Source organism: Tamandua tetradactyla, chromosome 6, assembly GCF_023851605.1.
Source record: "Tamandua tetradactyla isolate mTamTet1 chromosome 6, mTamTet1.pri, whole genome shotgun sequence".
Taxonomy (NCBI): domain Eukaryota; kingdom Metazoa; phylum Chordata; class Mammalia; order Pilosa; family Myrmecophagidae; genus Tamandua; species Tamandua tetradactyla.
The window spans coordinates 66,121,833-66,139,697 of record NC_135332.1 but is presented as its reverse complement, the minus strand read 5'-3'; the positions used below and the strand labels follow the sequence as shown (position 1 = coordinate 66,139,697).

The 17,865-nt window shown below is 39.6% G+C and overlaps 1 protein-coding gene across 16 annotated transcripts in view; it reads right to left on the bottom strand.

The window, feature by feature from the left end:
• MYOCD (myocardin) overlaps window positions 1-17,865 on the bottom strand; it is a 510,995-nt gene that overhangs the window by 480,800 nt on the left and 12,330 nt on the right. Inside the window, exon 2 of one of the 16 annotated variants that reach the window (XM_077166033.1) lies at window positions 7,659-7,788. The exons of the other annotated variants lie outside the window; for them this stretch is intronic. The gene's annotated coding sequence lies outside the window, so the exon portion shown is untranslated. The remainder of the gene's footprint in view (window positions 1-7,658; window positions 7,789-17,865) is intronic. 16 annotated transcript variants of the gene reach the window in all.

The window sequence follows — 17,865 nt, the reverse complement described above, 5'->3', positions numbered from 1 at the left end:
AGTGTTCTGCCATTTCATGCAGGTAACACAACCATGATGTTTGTGTCCTAACTTCTTTAAGACTTTCTAGTGACTGAAGTGTATTTCACATCCACAACCCACATTAGAAAGTCACACTACATCCCCAAACACAGGGAGACGGGGCTAGGAAATAATAGAAGTAACACACACCATTCTCAGAATTATTCCACCTCTCCAAAAACTGAAGGTTTATTAAAGGCAAAAAACCAAGAGTGCCTTGACCCCTGCACTCCGTTAGGATCACTTTTCCCACAGCAGGCACCACTGACTCTCGTGCAATCACAGAACATTGCCCCAACGGAACTGGCCTGAGTCCCAGAAGGGAACAAGCACAGATGCAGGCTGAACTGTGACTTTGTTACACACACTTTTCTGTCACTAGCAAAGGGGGACTTTTCTGACAATGTCTAAGGCTTTCTTCAGTCCAGGGGGTCCCACCTTCCCTCATTCCTCTGTAGGTGAAGGGAGGTGCTTCTAAGGGCTCTTTTCTTCCAGGACATGCCTGGAGTTCAAGGACTTTTAAGGGTGCTGCTAGCACAGTCCAGGCCTAGGGTTTTCGATAGTTTTTGGCACATCAGCCAAACACATTGGAATATAGTCAGCACAGATTCTGGAGCCTCTCAGGACTATGGATGGGGGCAGCAACAGGTCAAATAAGATCTGTTTGGCATTCTGCATGCTGAGAAGCACAAAGTCCTCTTGATGCAATCCCTGTCCATTTCAAGATAAATAAGGGCCTGGGTACATAAGGATTTTTTTTTAACTTTTTTTATTAATTAAAAAAAATTAACAAACAAAACATTAAGATATCATTCCATTCTACATACACAATCAGTAATTCTTAATATCATCACATAGTTGCATATTCATCATTTCTTAGAACATTTGCATCAATTTAGAAAAAGAAATAAAAAGACACCAGAAAAAGAAATAAAATGATAACAGAGAAAAAAAAAGATTATACATACCATACCCCTTACCCCTCGCTTTCATTTACCACTAGCATTTCAAACTAAATTTATTTTAACATTTGTTCCCCCTATTATTTATTTTTATTCCATATGTTCTACTCTTCTGTTGATATAGTAGCTAAAAGGAGCATCAGACAGAAGGTTTTCACATTCACAGAGTCTCATTGTGAAAGCTATATCATTGTTCAATCATCATCAAGAAACATGGCTACTGGAAAACAGCTCTACATTTTCAGGCAGTTCCCTCCAGACTCTCCGCTACATCTTGAACAACAAGGTGATATCTACTTAATGCTTAAGAATAACCTCCAGGATAACCTCTCAACTCTGTTTGGAATCTCTCAGCCATTGACACTTAGTCTCATTTCACTCTTCCCCCTTTGGCCGAGAAGGTTCTCTCAATCCCTTGATGTTAATTCTCAGCTCATTCTAGGGTTTTTCTCAGTCCCTTGATGCTGAATCTCCGTTTATTCCAAGATGTCTGTCCCACGTTGCCAGGAAAGTCCACATCTCTGTGAGTCATGTCCCACGCAGAGAGGGGGAGGGTGGTGAGACTGCTCGTCATGTTGGCTGGAGAGAGAGGCCACATCTGAGCAACAAAAGAGACTCTCTTGGGGGTGACTCTTAGGCCTAAATTTTAAGTAGACTTGACCTATCCTTTGTGGGGTTAAGTTTCATATGAACAAACCCCAAGACTGGGGGCTCAGCCTATAGCTTTGGTTGTCCACACTGCTTGTGAGAGTATCAAGAATTCAACTTGGGAAGTTGAATTTCTCCCCGCTCTCACCATTCCCTGAAGGGGACTTGCAAATACTTTTCTAGTCACTGATCAAATCACTCTGGGATTCATCGGGGCATCACTCTGGACAAACCAACAAAATCTCATGTCCTACCTGAGATTCCAAGTACTTATGACATTCAATCAAACTATCTACATGAGTTATATTAGGAAATGCTCTAGTTAAAATATAAATTTTGTAACAAATAAACATTTTTTGCTTTAGTCTCACACATAAGGTGACATTTTAAAGTATTAATTATCATCTATTTTCAGCACCCTGCAATAATGACATTCCTTTGTTCTTCCTCATGCAAAAACATTTTTAAAATTTGTACATTGTACATTTCACTATTATTATATACTCTAGGCATTCCTGGATTATACCATCTCAATCTTTACCATCTATCTTTCTTTCTGATTTCATTTATGTCCCCAGCCCTCCTCCCTCTATCATTCTCACATGTAGCTTCATTCAGTATTTTAACATAATTACATTACAGTTACGTAGTATTGTGCTGTCCATTTCTGAGTTTTTATATTCAGTCCTGTTGCACAGTCTGAATCCCTTCAGCTCCAATTACCCAATATCTCACCCTTTTCTATCTCCTGATGGTTTGTTACCAATGACATTCTCCAAGTTTATTCACTAATGTCAGTTCACATCAGTGAGACCATACAGTATTTGTCCTTTTGTTTCTGGCTAATCACACTCAGTATAATGTCCTTAAGGTCCATTCATGTTGTTACATACTTCATACCTTTATTGTCTTACAGCTGCATAATATTCCATCGTATGTATATACCACAGTTTGTTTAGCCACCTGTCAGTTGATGGACATTTTGGCTGTTTCTATCTCTTGGTAATTGTTAATAATGCTGCTATAAACATTGGTGTGTAAATCTCCATTTGTGTCCTTGGCCTCGTGTCCTTTGAGTAGAGACAGCATATAGATGGGTGCTGTTTTTTAATCCATCCTGCCAGACTATGTCTTTTGATTGGAGAGTTTAATCCATTAACATTCAGTGTTATTACTGCATGGGTAGTACTTTCTTCTACTATTTTGCCTTCTGGATTTTATATGTCATATGTAATTTTCCTTCTTTTTACCTTTACTCATAGTCTTCCTTTCTACACTCTTCTCCACACCTCTCTCTTCTGTCTTTTCGCATCTGTCTGTAATGGCTCCCTTTAATATTTCTTGCAGAGCTGGTCTCTTGGTCACAAATTCTCTCAGTGATTTTTTGTCTGAAAATGTTTTAATTTCTCCCTCATTTTTGAAGGAAAGTTTTGCTGGATATAGAATTCTTGGCTGGCAATTTTTCTCTTTTAATAATTTAAATATATTATCCCACTGTCTTCTCACCTCCATGGTTTCTGCTGAGAGATCTGCGCATAGTCTTATTGGGCTTCCCTTGTATGTGATGGATTGCTTTTCTCTTGCTGCTTTCAAGATTCTCTCTTTCTCTTTGACCTCTGACATTCTGATTATTAAATGTCTTGGAGTATGTCTATTTGGATCTATTCTCTTTGGGGTACACTGCACTTCTTGGATCTGTAATTTTAAGTCTTTCATAAGAGTTGGGAAATTTTCAGTGATAATTTCCTCCACTAGTTTTTCTCTTCCTTTTCCCTTCTCTTCTCCTTCTGGGACACCCACAACATGTATATTCGTGCACTTCATATTGTCTTTCAATTCCCTGAGTCCCTGCTCATATTTTTCCATTTTTTCCCCTATAGTTTCTGTTTCTTGTTGGATTTCAGATGTTCCGTCCTCCAGTTTTGAAATCCTATGTTCTGTCTCTCGAAATCTACCATTGTAGGTTTCCATTGTTTTTTTCATCTCTTCTACTATGTCTTTCATTCCCATAAGTTCTGTGATTTGTTTTTTCAGACTTTCAGTTTCTTCTTTTTGTTCTTTCCTTGCCTTCTTTATATCCTCCCTCAATTCATTGATTTGGTTTTTGATGAGGTTTTCCATGTCTGTTCGTACATTCTGAATTAATTGTTTCAGCTCCTGTATGTCATTTGCATTGTTGATTTTTTTTTCTTTGACTGGGCCATATCTTCAATTTTCCTAGTGTGATTTGTTATTTTTTTCTGGCGTCTAGGCATTTAATTACCTTAATTAGTTTATTCTGGAGATTGCTTTCACTTCTTTTATCTAGGGTTTTCTTGCTGGATGAATTTGTTGTCTATCTGTTCTTTGACATTCTGTTCAGCTTTATCTGGACCTTTAGCTTAAGTTTTGTTTAACAGAGGAGAATTTTTCAGTTTTTGTTTTCTTGTGTCTTGCCCTGCTTGTATGGTGCCTTTTCCCCTCCCTCTTAGGAGGGTCTACGTAGGTATTATAGACCCCAGCCAGATTTTCCCATACCAAACTGGCCTCCTATCAGGAGGAAAGAGTCACCTGCGTCGGTTTTCCCTGAGGGTGAGACCCAGCAGGTTGAAAGCCTTTCCGTTTTTTCTTATACTGCCCTGTGTGTGGCGCTTGTCTGACTGCAGGTCCCACCAGCATAAGATGATGCGGTACCTTTAACTTTGGCAGACTCTCCCTGCTGGGGGCGTGGTGGAGACAGAGGAGAGGTTGTAGGATGGTTTTAAAGGCTTCAAATTACCAAGCCCTGGTGTCTGAATTCCTTGATGGAGGGATTCCACCTGGGTGGGGCTTCATCCCTCCCCTGGGGAAGGCACAAGCTCCAGATAAGCCCCCAAAAGAGCTCACTTCTGCCTATGCCTGGGGCAGTTGCAGCCTGAAAAGTCCTGCCGCTGTATCCAGAGGCAGTCAAGCCTTTGCAGATACACAGCCACAAAAACCTCTGTTTCCTTCTCTTTTTTTCTCCCCTTTTTCTGTCAGTCCTTGCCCCTTGGCACCGGGGCAAAAATGAGCAACCTCCGCTTTGATCAGGTTCACCTAAGCTGGGGGCCTATTTTTAGTAGTCAGAATTTGTTAATTAGTTCCACAATTGGCGTTTGATTGTGCCCAGTCCCTGCTGCTGGTAAAGTCCTTTCCTTTCCCCTCTGGGAAGCTGCCCGTGGGGGAGGGGCACTGGCCACCGCAGCTTTGGGAACTCACGGTTCTGGGGGGTGCTCGCAGCCAGTCCAACTGGTCCAGACTGGGATATGCTGTGTGTCTGGTCACTGACGTGGCCCCAGGAGCTGTTCTGTACTGTTTCTTGTTATTTAGTAGTTGCTCTGGAGGATGAACTAAAATGAGCACATTGTTAAGCTGCCATCTTGACCCGGAAGCTACATAAGGATTTTTACAGTACATTAGAGTTAGTGATGCAAATATTGACAACTCTACATCACAGTCACTAGTTTGGAGACTCAAGGCCTAAAGATTTAAGCATCCTGGCATTTCCAAGGGGCTGTTAAAGGTTGATATGCTTTACTGTCAAGTCAGTGCATGTGTTCACAGGGAGGCCATCAACACACAATGACAAAGACATACCATCTGCAAGATAATATTCAGGAGCAGAAGGAATGACATCACTTTTGTACTCATGTCACATAAATAATAAAGCACTTTGTAAATTGTATAGCACTCTAACTACTCATTTCAACAAGGTAGAAGGTAACTATTACTTACCTCTAGATCACAGGTGAGAAAACTAGAGTCCAGAGAGAATGGATCCTAAATAATAAGTGACAGAGGTGGAACTCAAATACGGCTTTTGTGAAGCCACGTCTGTGCTCTTTACGTTCACCTGTCTCTCTAAAATGAACACCGCTTGTTTTTGCCTACCCAGAATCTATGCCTTCTTTGTGAAAGGCCTTTATTGTTTCTGGGGAACCACCCCTTCCCTTCAGGATGCAGTCCTCATGGGAATGTCAATCAAAATGCCTCTCCTCCCCCAGGGCAAGTCTCCTCCTCCTTAGATTCTGATTCAAGGATGAAGACAGACAAGTATAGAAAATGCTGGAGCAGAACGATGCCAACAGCTGCACATTGCCCTTTCAGAAGCATGGGAATAACTTTTGCTTCCATGTGAGCTATTCCATAATCATTCAACAATTATTTTTGGTTCAAATTAGCCAGTTGGGTTTTGTGGCTTACAACCAATGAATCCTGACACTGAGGCCCAGTCAAAAGTAGAATCCAGGGTGCACGAGTGGTTCAGTGGTAGACTGCTCGCCTTACATGCAGGAGACCTGGGTTCAATTCCCAGACCATGTACCACCCCCATCCCCTGCAAAAAAAAAAGTAGAATCCATTTCGGTAAATGCAGCTTTAATTTCTGATATGAGAGTTGACTGTACAATGTGTTTTCCACTGATCGTTATCAGTGGCAGGAGGATAGATTTTTTTTTTTCTGTTATCCTACAATTGACAGTCAAGACCCAAAGCTGGAGACAAAGTATCGAGTATCTTGCATTCTAGAGACAACAACTACAAGGGCAGACCCTCCCTCAGGCCTTACTAAGGCATAAAACTGGCCTTGCTTTCCAAATGATTCCCACCCCACTCACTTTAAAATGAAAAGGAGAAGGAAGAGAAAGAGGGTGATAGGTATATAGGTTGTCAGCCTGGTGATAAGCAGTGACTTCCCCTTTCCTCCCCAAGATAATCCCTTACAGCGATGATGGAGGCCTGCAAGAAGGAAGACTGGCATTTCATCCTCTAGATCTCCACCTTAAAGGACTTGCTAACTGTGCACTGATCTACCTATATAAGAGAAAAGAGAACCGGTGGAAAATGGTAGCTTTAGAGGGGGACCATGGAGCAGCCTTCAGTCCTTTGCTTGGCATGACCGGGAAGCACGAGTTTCCCATGGGTCAAGGAGACCCTGTGGAATGCAGCTGGGTTCGAGCCATCATTCTGGTATCCCACCAAGAGGGCTGCCTGCCAGGCTAGAGTGTTTTATAATCGAGCTGACAAAGAATCAGTCCAGAGTGAGAACTCCTATGTCAGGGAATTGGGCAATGGGGAGGCCCCACAGGGTCTTCCAAAGAATTCAAACAGCACCCCCAAGAGAGTTAGTGTTTGGAAACTGCCATGCCACACAGAGCTCATAGCTGGCCAGTCAGAGTTAGCTAGAGAAGCAGCAGCAGCATTAGTCTTTAAAGAGACTGTAAATGTGGCCTGTTAAGGAAAATGAGATTTCCTTCAATAATAGGAGGGCAAGGGATCTGGGATGGGTGGAAGGGGAAGTGGGGGTTGTTAAAAGACTGGGAGGGGCACAAAGGATCTTCTGGAAAGTCTGCTATTCTTGATCTGGTTTATATGACCATGGCAGTGAAAACTCAACAAGCACAGTGTTATCTGTGCACGTTTCTATGTGTGTGATACATGCTACAACATGGATGAATCTTGCAGACATATATTGAGTGAAATAAGCCGGATACATAAGGACAAAGACTGTATAATTTCACTTATATGAAATACCCAGACTAAGCAAATTCATACAGATAGAAAGTAAATTATAGTTTTCCCGGGGCTTGGTAGAGGGTAGTGGGTGGTCAATGCTCAAAAGGTATACAGTTTCTGTTGGGGTGATGAAAATACTCTCATAATAAAATGGTGGTGGTAGGAGCACAATGTTGTGAATACAATTAACATCACTGAATTATACATATACATATGGAAGTGGTTAAAATGGGAAATTTGGTATTGTATATGTTAGCACAATACATTAAAAGTTTTTAAAAAACAGAGGAGACACCCAGAATATCAACTCTGCCCCAGGACAAGTCCTCCAGAACTCTGGTCCTCATCTAGGTCCTCTTCATTCTCTAGGTCACTAGTCTTTCTGTTCCTCTCTTTATATTTCTAACACTCTCCTCAAATACAGAATGCAATAGTTGTTTCCTTTAATTTTGTAGGGTGGGTCCTTCCCCAGCTTTGGGGAAGTTTTTTCATGTTCATGAACTCATCAACACTCACCTGAATACTCAAGGGAAATCCTCTGCAAATCTCAGGAGCTTTCTTTCTGCACAGCTTCCTCCTCTCTGGTGGCTTCCTCCTTTCTGATTCTGTGAAGTCCAATTGCCTTAGCTTTTCCACACTCCCCTCTCTATCTCCTCACCAAGGAAAAAGAAGTGATGTTATCAAGATGGTGATGGGAGATGTTCCAATATGTGTTCCCCTTTAGGAACAATGAGCAACAGGCAGAATTAACTTTCTCAAAACTCTGGAAGATGATCAAGACTAGGGAATTACTTCACAAATGCCGAATTGGGAAAAAAAGCTAAAAATGGTAGGGGAGCCCCAGACAAACCTACTGGTCTGCGTTCCCCCCTGTCCCCCACTCAGATTCACAAGGCAGTTTATATGACTCAGAGCAGCTCAGCTATGCAATCAAGTGCAGGACCCTGAGGGCCTACCCATCTCTGCTGCTGGGCCACAGTGAGGGTCCCTGGGCCTAGTTACTACTACATCTAAACGAAAATATTGGGTGTCTTTGGACATCAACTCCAACTGGCTCTGTGGAAGACTGACTCAGGGCACAGGTCTGTGTGCCCTAAACCCAAAAGTTAGTGGGGAGAGAAAAGCTGCACAGAAAGTAGAAGCGGAGCTATTGAACCACAGTGTGGGATCCAGCGTTGAAAGCTTAAGTGAAAAGTCAGACCACAATGCAGAGTAGAACTGAGCTGATCACAGTTACCAGAGAGTAAAAACTGTAATAAAAATGAAGAGCACAGCCAAGGACCCAGGAGGAGATGCTGGGAAGAGGAACTCCTTTCCTGGAGGGCAGATAGTCACACATACCAGGAAATTCTTGAAGGTTACTACACATTTCCCAGGGCAAGATGCAGTCTCAGAGAAAACTGAAAACAACCAAACTGCTAGCCACAGATTGCTCTGTAAGTTCAGTTACACTGGGGCAAAGCACTGAAGAAGAGCCTTAACACACTGCCTATCTACACTAAAACCTTAGGTAAGCAGGATAATCTGACTTCCAGAGTTAGCACATCAAAATAATCAATTGTCCAGACTTCAACAATGTATCACAAGCCATACAAAGAAACAGGAAGAGACAGTCCATTCAAAGGAACAAAATAAAACAACAGAAGCAGTACAGACCCTAGAACAACATTAAGTCAGCTCTCCTAAATAAGTTCAATGAGCTAAAGGAAAACAAGGACATAGAACTACAGGAAAATTAAGGAGACAATGCATGAACAGAAGGAGAAATTAGAAAATTTTAAAAGGAACCAAAGGGAACTTTAGAGATGAACAACACAATAATGGAGATACGGGAGAGGGGGTTAGCAGTAGATGAGAACAGGCAGAAGAAAGAAACAGTCACCTAGAAGATAGGATTATTGGCATAATTCAATCTGAGCAGCAAGTGGAAAAAAGTGAACAAAGCCTAAGGGATCCGTGAACAATATGAGGCATGCCAACATATGTGTTACAGGAGTCCCAGAAGAAGAAAGTAATAGAAACAATATTTGAAGAAATAATGGCTAAAAACATCTTCAAGCTGATGAAAGACATGCATATGTCTCAATGAACTCCCAACAGAATAAACCCAAATAGACCTGCTATGAGATACATCATAATCAAAATATCAAATGCTCAATGTCAAAATGTCAGAATCCCAATGAACTCAAAACAGAATAAACCCAAAAAGACCTGTTATGAGACATATCATAATCAAAATGTCAAATGTCAAAGATTGAGACTTCTGAAAGTAGCAACAGAAAAAAAAAAGTCATGTACAAGGTGTCTTCAATAAGTTTAAGTTCTGATTTCTCATCAAAAACCATGAAAGTCAGAAGGCAGTAGGACAACAAATATAAAGTACTGAAAGAGAAAAATTGACAGCCAAGAATTCTATATCTAGTAAAACTATCTTTCAAAACAGACAATTTAAGACATTCCCAGATACAAAGGATCAGAGAGTTCCCCAACATGAATCACCATTTCTACCTGACAAGAAATACTCAAGGGAGTTCTTTAGGTTGAAAGGAAAAGACAGTAGACAGCAGCTTGGAGTTTTATGAAGAAATAAAGACTTCTGATAAAGGTAATTACATGAGTAAATACAAATTCCAGAATTATTATATTCTCAGCATATAACTTTACTAAGGGGGACCACCACCTTTGCCTGGGTTTCCCCTCCCTGTGCCTGAAAACTCTCTCCAGGCAGTGAACTGGGGCAATCACAGGGCTCATTTCACCTTTTCTATCTCACAATCCCTCTCCTCTGCTACCTGGTGTTCAATGTCTGAAAACCAGTATTTTATATATTTTGTCTGATTTCTTAGTTGTTACTACTAGAAGGGTAGATCTGGTCCCTGTTACTCTATCTTAGCCAGAAGTCTCTAGACTTAATTTTAACAATGGAGAATGGCCAGAAAATTATAGTATCTGCTTGAGAGCCATTAAAGAACACAAAAGGGAGACTGGACACAGGAGAATTGAAGGCATCATGCGAGACAAAAACAATAAAACTGTTTCTCAGTGATACATCTCACCAATAAATTTACTAATATTAATTCATGCTTGACTTCAACATTTTAGCATGCTGTTTGTTTTCCTTATAGAGGTATGCCCATATGGACGAAGCTCTCTTAGATTGTAAACAAAAGAGTAAATATGAGGAATAGTTCTCTAAATTATGCCAAATTTGCTTCCACTCTCAAAAAGGAATGGGAATATTTCATAATGGCAAATATAGTGACCATCTATTTTTCCAAATGGATATTACATTAAATAGGAAGAATTTAAGAAATAATAGCTATACAGATCAGTACAAAATTATGACCAAAGAGGTTTCATCAATAAACTTCCCCAAAGATGCTAGCTTTTCTGAATCTGCAGACACTGTAAGAAACAGAGAATTATGAAGATCCATTAAACTACAGTACATATCAGAAAAGTGTAACAGCCCGTATAGTTATTTGTCCTCAGCAACTTAAAGCACCTCATTGAACCCCTTCTCTACTTTCCTGCACTTTCAGATGTAATATTTACTGAGCATATACTATGTGCCAGGCACTGTGCTAGGCACTTATATAAATATTATCTAATTGAATCTTCACAATAATAACATGACATGGATATATCCCCATTTTATAATTGAGAAAACCAAGTCTTACAGAGCCTGTACTGAGTACTGGCTTTCTGCTCCGAAGACAGGAATAAAAGACACATAAACACAAGCCTCTGACCTTATGAATCAAGACTGATAATTGATTAAGAGATCAATGATGACAAAATTCTTTTTTAGAAAAGAACCATAAGAGCCTTAAATCTTCTATTTTACCTTAAAATACAAAAATGTGGTTTCCTCTCTAAGCATCTGTGGATCTTCACTTAGTTCCTCTGAGACAGGACTCTTATCATCTCATGGAAAGGCACACAGGGACATTTACTGGGCGCTGCATCTCCAAATGTCTGCTTCTCTGTCGGCTATGAAGCAGCTGTTCTCCGAATGTCTGCATCTGAGGTTTCTCCAAACTGTTTTTTCTTTTAAAGGACTGCAGTAAACTAGTTAAGACCCACCTGGAATGGGCAGAGTCACATCTCCATCTAATCAAAAGGCCTCACCCACAACGGGTTATGTCGTATCTTCATGGAAACAATCCAAACCTTCCATTCCCACAGTACTGAATCAGGAATAAAAGAAACATGGCTGACCCCACAAGATTTGATCAGGAAAAAGGATATGGCTTTTCTGGGGCACAAAACAGCTCAAAGCAGGCACAACCTTAAAAACATTATGCTGAGTGAAATAATCCAGACAATGAGGACAAATATTGTATGTGTCCACTTATAGGAAATATCTACAAAAGGTATACTCATTGAGACAGAAAGTAAATTGGTGGATAACAAGAGCTGGGGGAGATGGGTGAATGAGGAGTTAGATAACTAAAGAAATAATAATAATAATATGGTAGAGAAAATTAATAAAAGAAAATTTATACAATAGATAAGTAAAAATCATTTTTAAAAGAATACTTTTAAATGATTCATTTTATTTTAATACATACATGCACAAAAAAGACTGGAATTGTATACACCAAAATATTAAGGTCTAGACGATGGAATTGGTTAACTTTTTTTAGTGTCTCTTTTATATTCCATGTTATGAGGTGTGTTTTTTTTTCTTTTAATATTTTTATTGAGAAATCTTCACACACATACAGTGCATACATGGTGTATAATCACTGGCTTACAATATCATCACATAGTTGTGTATTTATCACCATGATCATTTTTAGAACATTTGTCTCACTTCAGAAAAAGAAATAAAAAGAAAGAAGAAAACTCATACATCACATACCCCTTAACCTTCCATCTCATTGACCACTAGGTATTTCAATCTACCCAATTTACTTTACCCCTTATTTCCACTACTATTTGTTTATTTTTATCCATATTTTTAAAAAATTCATCTGTCCATACCCCAGACAAAAGGAGCATCAGACATAAGGTTTTCAAAATCACATAGTCACATTGTAACAAAGTCATAACATTATGCAATCATCTTCAAGAATCAAGGCTACTGGAACACAGCTCAACAGTTTCAAGTACTTCCCTCCAGCCACTCCAATACACCACAAACTAAAAAAGGATATCTATGTAATGCATAAGAATAACCTCCAGGATAACCTCTTCATTGTGTGTGAAATCTCTCAGTCACTAAAACCTTATTTTGGCTCATTTCTCTATTTCCCTTTTGGTCAAGAAGGCTTTTTCAATCCCATGATGCCAGGCCCTGGCTCATCCCAGGAGTTCTGTCCCACATTGCCTGGGAGATTTACACTCTTGGGAGTCATGTCCCACATAGCGGGGAGGGCAATGAGTTCACCTGCTGAGCTGGCTTAGAGAGAGAGGCCACATCTGAACAACAAAAGAGGTTCTCTGGGGGTGACTCTTGGGCATAATTATAAGTAGCTTTAGTTTCATAGGGGCAAATTCCAAGACTGAGGGCTCAGCTTATCGATTAAACTGTTCCCAGTGCTTGCAAGAATAACAGGAATTCCCCAAATGGGAATGTTGAATATTTCCTCCTTTCTCCCCATTCTCCCAAGGGGACTTTGCAAATGCTTTTTTATTCTTTGCCCAAATTACTCTGGGATATAGCAGGGCATCACACTAACCTGGACAAACCAACAAGATCTCATACCCTATTCAAGATTCCTTGTACTTACAGTTTTCAACTAAACCGACCATACAAGTTAAATTAGGAAATGCACTACCCAAAATGTAAATTTTGCACCAAATAAACATCTCTCCCTTTGGTCTCACAGAAGTTGAAGTTTTAAAATGTGGATGATATCATCCTTTACCCTGTATTTTGATTTACCTTAGTCCTATCCAGATCAGCTTCATTTATATCTCTAGTCGAAGTGTGATCATTTTTTCAACTTATGAAAGTAATGCTGACTTTCATATTTTCAGAGCTCTAACTCTGAGTTTCAGGTGTCACACAAATACCTGAAGTTTCTGGGATTAACCAGGTTATATACAAACAGCTCAGGAACTCAGAATTTAGAAATAACGTTACAACTCCTGAATATATATGACTGTTGTAAGAGCTTAAAATCTAGTATTGTACCATAGGCCCAACCTGATAACCCATACTCTCAACTCGAATTCACCGAGTTCGTATATTATAGTTAGTCCACATGAGTGAGGCATGATAATATTTGTCCTTTTATTTCTTATATTTCACTCAACATACTGTCCTTAGGGTTCATTCACCTAGTTGCATGCCTCAGAACTTCATTCCTTCTTGTGGTCATTCAGTAGTCAACTGCTCATATACATGACAGTTCTTCCTTCCTTCCCTAGTCATTGTACACTTAGGCCACCTCCATCCATGACAAGATAATGAAATTTTTGTGGTGTCCAGGAGAAATAGAGGTGAGGGTGGGGTAGGGTGGGCAGGGAGCCTAGGAAGATTGCAGAAAAATTAGGGTCTTTCTCAAGCCTAGGGTCAACCCAACTGCACTGAAGTTTTCAACCTCCTATAAACCAGGAAATTTACCCTGCTCAGAACCCTATCTAGCAGCTTACATATTCAACCAATATTTAAACAGAAAATCAACAAGGTTTTATAAGTTCTTTTTTCTGACTCAAATTCTTTTCTGTAGTCATTTCTATACTTCAAAAAAGTACGTAAGTTCAAATCTGCTCAGAGACATGCTGTCATCTTTGAGATTCCTTTATCTTTAATGACTATGCACATGTAAAGTCCAAGGATGTGGAAAATATTTTGACTTAGAGATGAACCAGGTTCTTTCCTGTGTTCAAGAATTCTGTCATATCTGCAATCTCAACTTTAAAAAAGCAGCTATGAGAGAGACTTCGGGGGAGATCATTAAAATAGCTTTTATTTCTTTTTACAAGTTATTTAACATTAATTTTAGAAATTTTAGGAAATATAAAAGAGAAATTAAGAAATTAAAAGTTAACCAATTCCTTGCCATGTGATCCTGCAACCCCGTTGCTCAGTATTTACCTGAAGGAACTGAGTGTGGGGGCATGAATGGACATTTGCATGCTGGTGTTTATGGTGGTAGTGTTTGTGATTTGCAATGGATGGAGGTGGTCTAAGTGTTCTCTGTACTGGTTTTGTATTATTTTAGCAACTGTCCTGCAAGTTTGAAATCATCTCAAAATGAGCTTTCTTTGAAAAAATAAACAAGCCCTTGGTTCAAGAAGTGGAGAAGAGAATAGTCTTCCCTTCATTAAATTTTTGTCATCCCATAATATCATAACATAACATTAATTTGCTTATCAGTTTCCCATAATAATTCTTTCTGTGAACAGTGAATAAGAATGGGCATTAAGTATACCCATTTTACCTCCTCAGTGGGTTTTCACTTGTTCTACACTAAGGGGAGGAAAGGCACCTTCTGGAGCCTGGAGTCAGTCTCCCCAGCTCCATCAATGCCAAAGACAGAGCCAAACAGAGCTCAAGGAGTTGGCTTCTGCAAAAGAGCCACATTCAAGCCTGCTCCTCAAGAGTACAGACAGACACAGGGAGCAAGCTTCCTGGATCCGAGCGCGGGCCTTTCCACCTACGTCAAACCCGTTTTACAGCTGACCTGCCAAGAATGTGGATCCTGCTTCAAGATACACAGTCTGAGGCAGAATGTGGCAGCCAAAAGAGGGAATCTCCATTTAGCATGAAATCTAGTATATCCCTCCAAATGGACACTGTGTATACGGACTGGCAACTATCCCAGCCCTTGGTCGTGCATTAAAAGTTCAGGATTACTTCAGAAGTAGATTGAAAAGATAAAGCAACTCCTCCAAATAATGCCTCTGGTTTCCCTGGGGGGATTGGTAAAGTGCAATTAAAAGAGCTTCGCAGGTCAATCCCTTTATGAGCAACTTGGATAGGACAGGTACCATGGTAACGACATTTCGACAGATAGTACAGAGGCACCCACGCTGTGAGAATCCCCATGGATTTAGTATATTTACATTCCACCACATCACTCACTGCCTTTTCTCTGATTATCTGTGCAGCCTCTAGGTCTGCCCATGTCAAAAGTAAGGCGTTAAGGTTGACTGTAAAGTTTTGGAAATGGATGGTAGTGATGGTAGCACACTACTGAGAGGGTAATGAACAACCCTGAATTATATATGTGAATGACGTTAAAAGGGGAAATTTTGAGTCATATATGTTACCAGAATAAAAATTAAAAGATAAACATAAAACTGTATAAAACAGTGAACCCAATTGTAGATGATACATTATAGTTAATTGTACAAGTAAAAGAATGTTCCTTCATGAATCATAACAAATATCCAACACTAATACAAGGTGTTAATCATAGGTTGTATATGGGAATGCTGTATTTTTTACATGATTTTTTGTAAACCTACAAAGTCTCTAATTAAAAAAAAAGTAAGGCAGTCTGGCATATAGAAAGAGCATTACATTAGAAATAATAAGGGAATTTGGGTGCAATTCCCTGTTTCACCATTTTCTCTGTAGCTTTGGAAAAAATTAAATTTCCTTGCTTCGCCTTGGTTTTCATATTCTTAAAATAAAGGGGAAAGAGAACAGAGGTCCCACACAGACCTGACATTCTATGATTTTTTCCCTCCCCTAGCACATCCCAAAATACCCACTCAGATCAGTATAACGGTGCAAAATGGCTATAATTTCCAAGCTGGAGGGAAGTCCCTTGTGGTAATCATAACCAAATCTTGTGCAATAGCAGAGAATAGTTTTAGGAGAATGAAGCAGATTCTGCTACCTCTCCTAGGTTCTATGTTTCCTTCCCCACCCTCAACCTAAAATGCCTGCTATAAAGAGCTACCAACAGACACGAGGATAAACTTAGTTTGAAATGTTAATGAAACAGATGAATGGATAAACAAACTGGTATATTTATTCAATGGAATATTTTTCATCCATAAAAAGGAACAACGTTCTGATACATGTGACACCATGAATGAACCTTGGAGACAACATGTTGACTGAAATAAACCAGACACAAAAAGGCAAATATCGTATGATTTAGCTGATATGAAATAACTTGAACATGCAAATTCTTAGAGACAGAAAGTACAGAAACAAGTTACTGGAATGGGGGGAGCAGTAGAGTTAATGCTTAATGGGGTACAGAATTTCCATCTGGGATGAAGGAGAAGTTTTGGTGGTGGATGGTGGTGATGGCAGCATAACATTGTGAATGGAATTAATGACACCAACTTGTATACTTGAAAGTGGTTAAAATCGGCAGTGTGATGTTACCTATATTTTACTGCAATAAAAAATTTTTGGGGAATGTGAGTGGTCTGCCACCATGTAGAACAGCTGTACCAGCAGTGTCCTCTGCTCCAGAAAGTTCCTGGTTCACTTATTATATTATACATCCTACTAATTCCCATCTCTGAGCATTCACGCATTAGTGATTTACAAATCTAGCATGCCCTATAATTTCATCCAGAAAAGAGACAAAATAAATAGCATGCTTTCTCATGAAAAAAAAAAAAACCCATACATATATATTCATATTAGAAATTAGGGGGAAAAGATAGCAAATACACAAGAAAAAATGCTAGGAAAAGCACTATCTGATAAATGTGCAAATCAATATGAAGTGGATCATTTTTTTTAATTACCAAAGACTTACACTAGACGATATAAATGACCTTAACAGACAAGAAACCAGGAAAAATTTCATATAAGTTCAAAGAGTTTAGCTCCAAAAAGATAAGGTAGACCAAACACAAAGAAGGCTTGCCAATGCTCAGTTCTGTGCAAGTCCCCTAGAACCTTTAGAAGGCCTCGGGATGGTGATGGGGGGAGGTGAGGAGGCCCCTTATCTGTCTAAATGGAATTTCTTGCTACCTAGAAGGGAGGAGGCTCGGTGTTAGGTTTAATTTGACTTGATGGAATAAAATTCACATTTGCTACAATGGCCCACGTTGGGGAAATAAATGGGAAAGAACCATGCTGTTGGTGAATTTACAGTTTTGGAGCATACTCCTCATTAACAGGCTGGGGTCTTTTGAGCCTGACTGTGTATGGGCAGCCCTAGTGTCGCCTCACTCTGCCCTTCTGACCCTCTTTCCATTCAGTTCATCTTCCTTGAGGGCTAATGATAGAACGTGAACAAAGCCTAGCAGGTGTGGATTTCAGAGGAATCAATCAGCTTTATTAATAAAAGCCTTTGCAATCCTTTATTGACTCTTTGCCCACATTAACCATTGACCACAAGCTCAGGGCGTGATAAATGATGATTTCGAGGCCTTTAGCTGAAGTGTAACTTGAAGCACTAGATCCTTCATTCTGGGAATGCAATTTGATATTTCACCCTAAAGGAATTATGGTGTGCTCACCAGGTTGAAACACATGTCTTCTGCAATTTTTGTTCTTATTTAGTTTGTACTTCTTTACCTAAAAAAGATTAGTTCTATATCAAAATGTAATCCTATGCATTTTCTCTTACAGGTGGTAACTGGTACTTTGTAAGGCCTGTCTTGGCACTGTGCCCTATAGTTTCTTGTAATGAACATGATAAGCCATTTCCTTACCTCTCAGAAAACAAACCCATGATGACTCTCAAAATTTCAGAGATTTGAATGCTACATTAGATAATTGTAACATCAAATTTTGAAATACAATTTAGCATCCACATGTAAAAGGCTTAAGTGTCGATTAGATTTC